Here is a 12,773-nt window from a genome sequence, read left to right as displayed (position 1 = left end):
TCCGGTGTTCGGCTACGCGGTATCGCAGAGCTAAGATTCAACAATAGACGGACAGGTAAGAGCAGGACCTCAGGCAAGTGAATACAACAGCTAAACCTTTGAAAGTCAATTGAAGTGTCACAGACCTAAAGCCAAATGACAAATTTACGCAATAAAAAAATCGCGGATTTTAGACAAATTAGACAATTCAATGCAATTGATTTTGGTCATTCTTTGTAAAAAAAAAAGCTACAAAAAACCCATATACATCAGCAAAGAACTAATCCCCAAAGAACAAACAATTAAAAACGAATGCATCCAAAAAAGTCATTCCAATCTCAAAAGCGGAACATATGCAAAGCAACTACGAATAAGAAACATCACTCTGAAAAAAATTGTTAAAGCATGCGTGAATGGTCAAACTTCTCACTCAAGATAACTTGCTAATCCAGTTTGAGTGTAATAACATACAGTGTTAGAAGCCTGATTGATTATGAAGAAAAATTTAACATTGCCAACAGCCTGTGGTTTGAGAACAATATTGATATAAGTTGTCTGACTGAGGTTCACAGATGATATACGTGATAAAGCTCTGTTCTGAGAAGATTACCGCATTCATCGAAGCTACAGAGCATGTGTCCATCACTACAGAACATAAAGGAGTGTTCATTGCAGAAAAGAACATGCTGCACAACACATTGAATTTAGAGCAAGAAAATGAATATGTTGCTATAAAATTTGAAGTGGAAGATCTATCATGCCATTTCTTGCCCCTACAAAACACCTAATACTAGCCAAAATGGATGGGAAGATCGAGATCTGTTGACACTACTTTGTTAGTCTGACAGAAAGGGAAAACAAAGATACTGTAATGCAATAATTGTCAATGGTGATTTTTATTTTGGTGTGCAAACTGGACAGGTCTCATTTTAAATGACAAATATGAGGACTACTTATGAGAACATTTATCGGAATTTAACTTCACAGAAAACTGAAAGTTGAAGAAATCGCCATCTTAAAACCAAATCCAAATCCAAATTTAAACAGTGGCTCTAACCCAATTGTTGTTGTATGCAACGGAAGTCCAGAACCCGCTGCCAACTGCTTGATCCGCTACCTTGCAGGCACTACCAAAAACGCGCCAAGAATCCTAGGGCGACAGTCTTAAATTTTGTCACTTAGAAAATCTCTGTGCTTTTCTGAGGCTCCGTTTTATGCATAAAAGGTTGCAGAGCTAACAAAAATCGCCAATCTCAAAAACTTTGACACGTATTTAGCAGAAGATGGCTCGCTGAGACAGCTATGAGGTAATGTACGACTTCCTTCTGTAATCCTTAGCCATTACTGGCTAATTTTGGCACCCTAGCTTTCTTGTAGTGCTTTTTTTGAATGCAGGTCACCTCTCGTTACGTTTCATTGCCGTTTACGTGAAAACCCCAGCCCCTTGTTATGTCAATTATCAATAGAATTCTCTGTCAGAAAACCAATCGAGCCATTTTCAACTCTAGATCAAAACAAAATTGTTTGCAACAATATTTACAAAACAAAGTACTGTAAAAATAAGTCGGAAACGATTAAATAGAACAAACTATTTGTAGCAAACAAAAAGTGTGCAATCGAAGATGCACTAGCATATTTGATAACAAGGCCGCAGTTATTCCATGTATTGCATGTGTAGAATGCATGCGCCTAACAAAAAGATGAACAAGCATTCCACAGGAAGCAATAATTGGTATAAACTTAATCATAAAAAATATCATGTTCTACTGTCACAATTGCGTCAATATTAAAAAAAATTATGTAATACTGGATCGAATTTGTAGAACTCGGGACGAAAAGGATGTTATCTCTGAAGTATAGACCGATTGAAGCAATCACAGTTGAGGTTCAGAATAATAGCCTGGCCATAAAAACCCCATACATGAATTAAACTAAACCATTATTACATAAACCACACGCCACCCCAAGAGCAGAAATTAGTACCAAGACCCGAGAACATCAAAATCAATTAAATCAGACCAGTTCGACGTTATTCGTCTACGGGGTATTGCAGAGCTAAAATCTAATAATAGACGGAACCGGTACAAAGCAAGTGAAAGCAAGGGCTAACATTTGAAAGTCAATTGAAGTGTCAAAGACATAAGGAGAAATAGAAATTTTACGGACTGAAAAAATCGCAACTTTTTGGTCAAATTAGACAATTCAAAGCGATTGATTTTGCTCTGTCTTTATAAAAAGGGCTACAAAAAAACCATATACATCAGCGAAAAACTAAATGGCAACGAACAAGCAGTTACAAACGAATGACTCCAATAAAGGCATTCCCATCTCAAAAGCGAAACAGATGCAAAGCAACTAAGAAAAAGAGGGCTCACTCTGCAATAAAAATTGCTAAAATATGCGCAAATGGTCAAATCTCTGACTCAAGATAACTAGCGAATCCAGTTGGAAGGTAAAAATATTCAGTGTTAGAAGCCTGATTTATTTAAAAAGAAGATTTAACCTTGCCAACAGCCTGTGTTTTGAGAACAATATCAATATAATCTGTCTGACTGAAACTTGGTTCACAAATGATTTAATTAATGAAGCTCTTTTCAAAAAAAAAATGCATCGATTCAACGGAACGGCCTAGCATGCATCAACGCCTACGGAACATGGAGGTGTGTTCCTTGTAGGAAGAACATACCGCACAACAGATTTAAATTGGAGCCAGAAAATGAGTATTTAGCTAAAGAATTTGAATTGGAAGATCTATTGTTAAAAAATTGTTGCCTCTACAATCCACATAACACTAGCCATATCAAGATCTGTTGACAATAATTGGTTACTTTGACAAAAAGGGAAAACAGGAACACTGTAATGCAAAACTTGTCACTGCTGATTTCAGTTTTGGGAGTACAATTTGGAAAGGTCTTATATTAAATGATAAAAATCAAAAAACGAAGTATTAGCAAATTTATTGGATTTTAACTTCACTGAAGTTCTGAGAAAAACTAGATGCAAGAAGCAATTTGATACCTTTTTTACAAAGAGTCCAAACATGATTATCAACGCAAATGAAAACACTGAATTCAACGGGTCATACTGTTCAGATTTTTGAGCCAACATAGTATCAATTTTATGTGATATTGAATGCGAAAATACACAATGAGACAGAAAGCCGCTTCTAAAAACGTAAGCTGGCAACAGTTAAATTAATCATTTTTTGAAAATCCATTCCGACTGATTCGCTTCAGCGACGTTGTCAAAATAGTGAAACAGTGGCATCAATTGCTTGAAAAATTGTATTGTTAAATGACGGTGTGTCTCTGTCCATGTTACATAAATTAAAGTTTCCTATTTGAAAAAATGCAAGACCACTTATCTCATGAAGAAGCTTTTAACTCTGGAGAGACAAATAACAGAGGAAAGAACTCTAGTAGAAGATCAAACAAAATTCGAAGAAACAATCTTCCAAGAGAAGAAATTTTCCAACTTCTAAGTTGCTTACCATCAATACAGAAAAAAAACAGATTCCAAGGCAAGATCCATGACTAAAATCGAACAACAACCAATGTTGAACAAAAAGCAGTTTTTTCTGTAATTCCATTACCATTCTTATTACAAACATCGGCAGAGTTGAGAAAAACGTTACCAAAATCGATCCTAACTTATTCATAGAGTTAATAAAAGATGAAATAAAAATCAGTTTAATCCTTGAAAATCTAGACACAAACAAGTCATGTGATTGCAACGACGCGGGAAGTCTTTTCCAGAAAAAGTTTCAAATTTTCGAAGTTATTCTTAATTTTTTTCAAAAATGCTCTCTCAAAAAGCCAATTCTTGACATCTTGGAGACTTTGTAGGGAAGTAACAGTTTTCAAGGATAAAGATAAAGCTGATATAGTGCAACATAAGTCAATCGGCTTACAGTGCAGTATCTTAAATTTTCAAAAAAAACTGATATTTGACGAATTACACAAAACTGTCAGAATTAGTTTGCGCTGCTCGCAATATGGAATCAGATGAAAGTGATCTCGCATTACTTGAATGCTAGTCTTTCTTAACAAGTTCTTTAACTAGTACGACAGCAACGAGAATGAACTAACAAGCGTGCTGCCCCAAGGTTTGCTACCAGGGCATTTACTTTTTATTATATGTTTTACTGACCTGCCGCAACAATTAGAACGGTGTAAACAATTTGGCTAAGCCGATTATTATAAAATTGTTGCAAATAACCCAGCAAATTTCGAAGCCAATCTTTATAAAACATAAAAATGGTGCAAAAAGAACAAGATTAAATAATTGAGAACAAAATTTATCTTTTACCTAAAAAAACAACTACAATGTAAAGCTGAACGGCAAACAATTCAAGTCAAAAAATGATTGGAAAGATTTAGATGTGGTAAATTCAACTAACCTGAAAGTTTACATGTAAAAATCGGTGAACAAAAGACTGGAAAACGTACATTGTCTTGAAACAAAAAATCTCCACCAAGTCCAAATTAGAAACGAAAATATATTCACATGCGTGCTATTTTGATAAGCTACGTATCCTATCTTGTGAGCAACAAAAACTGAACTGATGAATCTTGAAGATGTTTAGTGCAAATATACATATCGGTTTTTAAATAATTGGAGCGCTAATTTTTAGACCCGACTGGAAAAGCTAAAAATCTTAATCCATGTTTTTCAAACATTATGACATCCGTCTTTTACTGTCTAGTTTAAAATAAAAATTTTCTATCGGTCTTCCAATAAGTAGAAAACACAAAAAAAAACTCTGACAAAAACGATACAACTACAAAACTTTTACTGACCCGAGTTGACCGACCAAAATTTTCATTTGCGATTCAATAGTTTTAATTTAAATTTAACTGTTTTTACTAAAAAAGCTTTATAATTGCTCGAAAACTGTTATTTGAGGATCTATTGTTGCGGAAACACCTGTTTCTTTCCTCGCCAATAGCATATCATATAATGCTATTTATCCTGATTTTTTGTGTAAGAGTTAGCACGTGCGACGGCGGTAATTAATTGCTCTCAAACAAAGATTGCGCCAACCATATTTGTCATGTCGCCTTTCCAGGCCATCTTTCGTTGGACGATATTTTCTAATCTTTATAGAATTTTCCCCCAAAACAAGGATAAACAGGTGAAATCGTAGTGAATTAATTTTTCCAATTGGTTGACAACTTACTAGTCTTCAAGTATGCGATTCAATTATTCTGTTTTGGAGACCTAAATCCATGAAGTGAAGAGTTGTAATTCATTTCTTACAAATGGTTTCCTCCGTAACCCCCCTCCCCTTGATTGACCCCCCTGCAGTGCTCAACTCACTCCATTGCAATTAAGCTGAAACTAGCTACTGAAGGAACCAGCCGCCGGCCAGCTTGCTTGAACTTAGATGGTCCCTTTGCGCTCATTATGTTTGTAAATGGATAGAATAGATCCTTATTATCAATTACGTTTGTCATATTGATTTCAGCACTAATTCTTTTTAGCAGTTATATTTGCCTAATTGTTTTGATAAACTAATAAAATATTTTCTGAGAAATGAAGATTTTCTCGGGCATCTGCTTTCAAAATGAAAATGGATTCAACTGACCCTTCAATTGATTGCACAATCAAAATTGCCACACTAGGGCAGTATGGTCGCATATTCAGAATTCACACTTTTCGAACTAACCATGCTGCAAAACCCTATCTCTATGAGGACTTGGAGCTAGCAAGGGTGGAATGGGAGTTGAAGTACGAAAAAGACATCAATTTGACTCATTTTCTGCCTTAAAACTACTTGGTCTGAGGCATATCATAGGGAAATTTGAGTTTAATCGACGCAAAGCAAATGTCCACATCATAAAAGTTAAAACGAAAAAAGGTGGACCCTCTGAAAAGACGAAGATAATCATTAAAGATGGCACTACTCCCCTTTGTGCAAGAAACTCTAACACTTTACGAAAAGAGCCGTTGTAAAAAAGAAGGAAGAAGTGTTTGACTAAAAAGAACGAAAATAAAAACCTCTTTCCGATATCATTTTAAATTTCATTTTAAAATTAAATTCTGATGTGAACAATACTGTTTTTAGTCTTCAAAAATTATTTATGGATCAAGTGTCACTTCAAAGACCATGGAATTGGGTGTGGTTTTTGATTAATGGAGCAATAACTTATAAGTTCTGTTAGCTCGCTTTATTCACTGAAACCAGAAGTAAAAATCAACTCTGATTTGTATAAGTGCGATATAGACGAAAGCTGATTCTGCAGTCGAAGTGTTCGACTTGAGAGGGTATTCAGTGTGGATGCAATTCCCTAGAGCATCAAGCATTTATGATGTTTGTTTTTGTGTTTTGAATTCTGTACTATAAAAAAAAAGCTATGGAAACTGCCTTGATTGAAAGTTTGTTGATCTTTATATTCAAAATGCTCCAACATCGGATATATGAATAAAAATCTTTCACTTGGCTTTTGTCAATTGACGGGTGTTAAAGCAAGTTCCAGCATTCCTCTGGGTCTTATTTTATACACTTATTTGTACCCAAATTTTTTTCCGAGTCTTGTTATGCGAATTAAGGATCAAAATGCCACATCGGTTGATCCGAATTTTGGGTTGAAAAAAGTTTGATGTAAAAACAGCAGTTCAATATAAATCTTTGGTATGTATTTTTTTCCTTTATTGCAAAATGAGAGTTTGGAGGAAAAACTTCTCAAATTGATTATATCAAAAGTCTCAGAAATGTTGAAAATCATTATCGCGTTAAAAGAGTTCTTAAACATTGGTTCCGTTTCTTACAGTGATCACAATCTCAAAAATTTGATCAGAGAGACAAGTGGCGTATGTCGATTATTGAATAAGACACCCAGGGCTACCAATAGGTTGAAATTCATTGCGTTTCGGAACCTAATAAAACCACGTTTCAAGCTTCAAAAAATAATATAATTCATTCAAAGCATTTGGCAGACATCTTCATCATCAATAATTGAACAAAGTGGCCATCAGGAAGTCATCTAGGAAAACGTTTTGCGGTACCCGAAACGTCCCTACACTGTTTACATTGAAACCAGAAATGTAAGAGTTTGTCAATGGGATCCTCACAAAGTGGAACAAAATAATAAATAAGATGAACTCTCAACTATGAGCGAAATAGTGGATCACTCTATCTCTAAGAATCAATTGAGGTTGAATATATTCACAGTTTTTGGAACGTCACGTTATAACGTCACTTGTGTAGATAAAAAAAATTACCTAATATCTGCTCCCATGCTTCCTATTAAGAAAATTTGCCATACGAAATGTTTTTATTTGGCAGTTTTCCAAAGTCATTGAGAATTGCTTGTGTCGTTCTTCCTTTTAAGGCTTTGGACAAAGTGGTTGTCTCGAATATCCGTTTTATAGCTCTTAATTGTAATCGGATAATTTTTTGTATTCAGGAGATTGCATTCGTTCTAAGGAAATATTTTTTAACAAGCAGTTTTAGACAAGTACATTCTTCCACTGAAGCACTTGGCAACAGAGAAAGTAAGACACACTATCCTAAGACCACAAGAGTTTTCGATCAAGCTCGAACAGAAAGAAGCATTGCACATAAATGATAATATTCACCCATTAATGAAAAACTAACCATATGGTTTGATAAGGGTTGCGTTATCTCTCATACAGGAGTTTCGTGAGTGCAATTTTCCCCGTATTCAATTTGAGAAACAAAAATTAGCTTGACATTTCAAATCTTCCTCGTTTTTTTTCAAACGATCTACTGTCCCCCTAATTTGTGGTGCTGTTGTACCAAATATATTTATCTGAAGTACACGGTAGTTGAGTTTGATAATATGATCACGTCTGATCTCCATATTGGAAAAATTATCACAAAATTATTGAACCAGTTAACTTTGGTTAACCAATCTGCGCATCAGTGATGGCTTGAAAGCGCCATTACTTATAAAGAGATCTTTTTTGAGCTTTTCTCTCTGGAGAGATTTTTTGTCGGATCATTTTAGTTTTTTGTACTCTAAACTGGGATAAAGAGTTGACGATCGTAGGAAACTAAGTCTTAGTACTAAACATAGGCTTACAATTTTTTAGTCTTGAAGTATGCGCTTCAAGTGTTTTAGAGTAACAAAATTCATGATGTGAAGGGTCTTCTTTAGAGTTGGCCAGTTGTTTGGTATCAAATTTCCCGAATTTAGATAGTCAATTTATATCTATTAAGCTGGTACGTGGACAAAAATAATTCTTAATTGCAATAATTGCAACTATGTATTTCAAATCAACTTTTAGCAATAAATTTTAAGCAACAGTTTTAGCTTAATTTTCATTATTAACTAATTAGATAAATCATTTCTGAGAAATGGGACCCTCTAGAGCAACGGCAACTTCTAGATTTGTAAAGCCTGAGCAATTGGCGAGTGAATTTGATTGTGATGAAATTGGTGGCAATGGATGCATTGGCTGCAAATGTAACTGGCGCCACAAAAAAGTTCTACGGGGTTTTTTTTCGAGCTCTTTCTTAGTGGATTTTGCAGGAAATGCCCTCAGAAAAAACGAAGATCTTCCTTGACAAGGAAATTACTCCCCTTTGCGCAAGAATTACAAAAGCCTCGCGAAAAAAAAGCCAATGTAAAAAGGGTTGCTAAAACGAAGAAAGTATATTTGAGTATAAAGAAGTGAATTAAAAACTTAATTTTGGTAACATTTTTAAAGAGCAAAAATGGAGTTCAGATGCAAATAATCCTGCTTTTAATCTTCGGAAAACATTCAGTTTCAACCGCTACTTCAGAGAGTCATCATTGTTCAGGTATTGGGTAACGTGCCCAGCTCAGTGAAATCGGAAGTCAACGCTGTTATGTTTATATGAAACATGGTTGAAAATTGAATCTGCAGGCGCCATGTTCACCCTGTCAGGGTATTCATTTTGTTACAACTCCTTAGAGCATCAAACAATTATGGTTTTACAGTCTATTTTTTGAATTCTGTACTACATTAATAAGTGTAGCTACGGCAGCTGACACTGAAGATTGGTTGATCTTCATACTCAAAATACCCTATCTTCGAATTTATGAAGATAAATGATTTTTGTGGCTTTTGCCAGTTGAATGGTTTCACAGTAAATTCCAATTTTTTTCTTGATCTTGTTTTAAACATCAATTTGTATCCGAAAGATAATTTACCGAGTCTTGTTATGCGAATTAGCGATCAAAAATCCACATTGGTTGAACTGATTTTTGGGTTGATAGAAAATTCGCAGGCGAAAAAAGTTGGATGTAAAAAAACAGTTCAATGTGATTCTTTGCTATATGTTTTTCCTCTATTAGAAGTGAGAAATTGGAAGAAATACTTCTCAAATTATGTATGTCAAAATTGTTGAACATATTTTCTGCGTTAATAGACTTCTTTTACCTTGGTTCTTTTTCTCAGATTGACCAAAATTTCAAGAAGTTGATCAGAAAGGCGAATAGCGTATATTGATTGTTGAATAAAACACCCAGGGCTACCAATAGATTGAATTTTATTGCTTTTCGCAGCCTAATAAAACCACGTTTTATTCTTCAAAAAATTAACTAAACCAAGACATATGGCAGAAATCTTCATCATCAAAAATTGAACAAAGTGGCCATCAAAAAGTTATTTAGGGATTATTTAAGTTATTAAGGAAAAAGTTTTTCAGTACCTGAAACGTCGATAAACTGTTTTCAAAGAAACCAGATAGGAGAGAGTTTGTCAATGAGAGCCTAATAAAATGGAAAAAACTACTAAGAAGATAAACTCTCCGCTATCTGCAAAATAGTGGATCACTCTATCTCTAGAAAAAAATTGAGGTCAAAAAAATTCATATTATATTGTAACATCAAATAGTAAAAAGTGGCCATCAAAAAGTTATCAAGGAAAAAGTTTTTCAGTACCCGAAACGTCGATAAACTGTTTTCATCGAAACCAGATAAGAGAGAGTTTGTCAATGAGAGCCTAATAAAATGGAAAAAACTACTAAAAAGATAAACTCTCCGCTATCTGCAAAAAATTGGATCACTCTATCTCTAGAAAAAAATTGACGTCAAAAAATTCATATTATATTGTAACATCAAATAGTAACGCTACTTGTTGGAAGTGAGAGATTGGAAGAAATACTTCTAAAATTATATATGTCAAAATTGCGGAGCATAATTTCTGCGTTAATAGATTTCTTTTACCTTGGTTCTTTTTCTCAGATTGACCAAAATTTAAAGAAGTTTATCAGAAAGACGAATAGCGTATATTGATTGTTGAATAAAACACCCAGGGCTACCAATAGGTTGAAATTTATTCCTTTTCGCAAACTAATAAAACCACGTTTTAATTTTCAAGAAAGTAATTGAATCAAAACATATGGCAGAAATCTTCATCATTAAAAATTGAACAAAGTGGCCATCAAAAAGTTATCAAGGAAAAAGTTTTTTAGTACCCAAAATGTCGAGAAACTGTTTTCATCGAAACCAAATAAGAAAGAGTTTGTCAATGAGAACCTAATAAAATGGAAAAAACTACTAAAAAAGATAAACTCTCCGCTATCTGCAAATTAGTGGATCGTTCCATCTCTGGGAAAAAATCGAGGTCAAAAAAATTCATATTAACTTGTAACATCATAAAGTAACGCCACGTGTGTTGGTAGAAAACAATTATTTAGATTCTGCGTCCATGCATCCGATTGAGGAAAGTTACCAAATGAAACGTTTTAATTTGGCAGTTTTCCAAAGTCATCGAGAATGGCTTGTGTTGTTCTTCTTTTTAAGAGCTAAGACAAAGACGTTGACTCGAAAATCCGTCTGATAGCTGTTATTTGAAATCGGATTATTTTAAAAAAACATTTACATGCAGGAGATTGCGATCAATTAAAAGATGTAAATTACAACTATCAGTTTTAGGCAGGGACATTCAACCATTGAAGCACTTGCCAATGGACAAGGTAGGACTCACTAGTTTAGCATCACAAGAGTATTAAATTGTGATTGAAATAAAAGAAGCATTGCACATAATCGGCATTGTTCACATAATACTAAAACTTGAACAATATAGTACGAGAAGGATTGGGTTGTCCCTCATTCACCAATTTCCAGTGCACACGATACAAGTTTTTCATATTGAGAAATTTCTTTTTTCGAACGCTCTTTTCTCGCGTGTTTTTTTTCAAGCGATGTTTTAATCCTTTGCCGGAGATTTGCGATGCTGATGTACCAAGATGCAATAAATTGAAGCATGCGGGTGTTGAGTTGATAATAAGTTCACGTCCGATATCCATACTGCGAAATTTGTCAAACAATTTTTTGAAATTGTTATATGTGATTATCGAATGCGCCAAAATGTATCAAGAAATAGTATTTTAAAAACTATAATACTTATAACAAACTCAGCTTACTATATGGCCTGTTAAAATACGGAGAAAAACGAATTTCCTGTGGCTTTTTGAAAATTCAGCTTAGTCAGCGTAAATCTTTTATAAATTTCGGTCGCACATGCTATTTTTTTTACATATTAACTTGCAATATGAGCATATTATTTTCAAATGGGGGTCATAAAACTTACTGAGTGGGGCAAAACAGAATAGATCCCAAGTTTTTTTTTCATTTGAAAATGGGCAGTCAACAGCTTTGAGCATCTTTTGCTGCAGTTCTCTGTTCAGTTTAGAGAGTCATTCACTATCAGTTCAAAATTTTCTGAGACCGTGTAATGGGAAGACATTGGTTTATTCAGAGTAGCTGTCATTTTGCCTTTCTGATTCATCATATTAGTCCTGCTGATGTTAACAGACATTTTATTTTCCTTTAGCCATTTAGCTAAAGCATGCACTGCAAGGTCAAGTCCCTTTTGAGTACTGAAGATGGCATTTGTAATCATCTGAAAAACCGAAACTGTCCGCCTGAGGAATTGTGTCAGGCAAGTCATTGATGAACATTAAGAAAAGGAGCGACCATAGTATCGAGCCTTGAGGCACACCACTAGTTATTTTCTGTAAAGTCGATTGCTGATCGTTTATTTTAACAAATTACTTTCTGTCGGCCAAATAAGACACAATCGGCTTCAGCAGTTTTCCACCAATTCCAAAGTGAGCCAAATACGCGATCATAATGTTTTCTGGGGAGTTGTATTAGGACATTTTATGAAATCTATCTATCTGAAGTTTCCAATCACCTCCGAATGATACCAACAGGCGCCTTGATTTCTAAGCAAACTGTTCTTTGGTTAGAGAAACTAGGTCCATGATAACTCACAGCGTTTTTGCTTGTCACTTTAGCAGTTTCAGTGTGCTAAAAGCTTTGCAGAAACATTTCCCGAGAAAAGACTGCACAAGGTTGTTGAATTACAGGATAGTTGAAATGGAGTCTGTTCACTACATAACTATGTTTACAGATTCCCTGTTCCAAAATTTTTGATTTCAGAACATCGAAATTGTGAATAAATTTTTTTTTGAGTTTGTCCTTAAGATTTTTTTGCGTTCGAACCTCCAGGTTATTGGTTATAAAAGCAAATGCTTCGGAGGGTCTTGCTGGTGCCACTATTATAACGATTAGTGCTACTTGATTTGAGCCTCGTTGGGGGATGTGAAGATTTAACGATGAAAATTGCGCATCAGTGATTGCTCGAATGCGCCATCATTTGTCAAGAAGTCCTTTTAATCTTCTTTTCGCTGGATTGATATTTCTTCTGATCATTTTAGTTTTTTCCTCTGAACTGGGATAAACCAGTGACACCATAGGGAAATAAGACTTATCACTAGTCATAGTCCTTGAATTTGCAAATTTTTAAGTATGCGTTTCAACAAAACTGTTTTGGAGACATAAATCCAAGAT

At 34.6% G+C, this 12,773-nt stretch overlaps 1 protein-coding gene across 1 annotated transcript in view; it reads left to right on the top strand.

Annotated features, from left to right (window-relative positions):
- Positions 1–12,773, top strand: part of LOC142340836 (ribosome-releasing factor 2, mitochondrial-like) — a 93,983-nt gene that overhangs the window by 76,890 nt on the left and 4,320 nt on the right. The window lies entirely within an intron of this gene.

The sequence above is a fragment of the Convolutriloba macropyga genome, chromosome 6, assembly GCF_964194025.1.
Source record: "Convolutriloba macropyga chromosome 6, txConMacr16.3, whole genome shotgun sequence".
Taxonomy (NCBI): domain Eukaryota; kingdom Metazoa; phylum Xenacoelomorpha; order Acoela; family Convolutidae; genus Convolutriloba; species Convolutriloba macropyga.
Note: the sequence above shows the minus strand (reverse complement) of the source record. Positions and strands in the feature narration are given on the sequence as shown.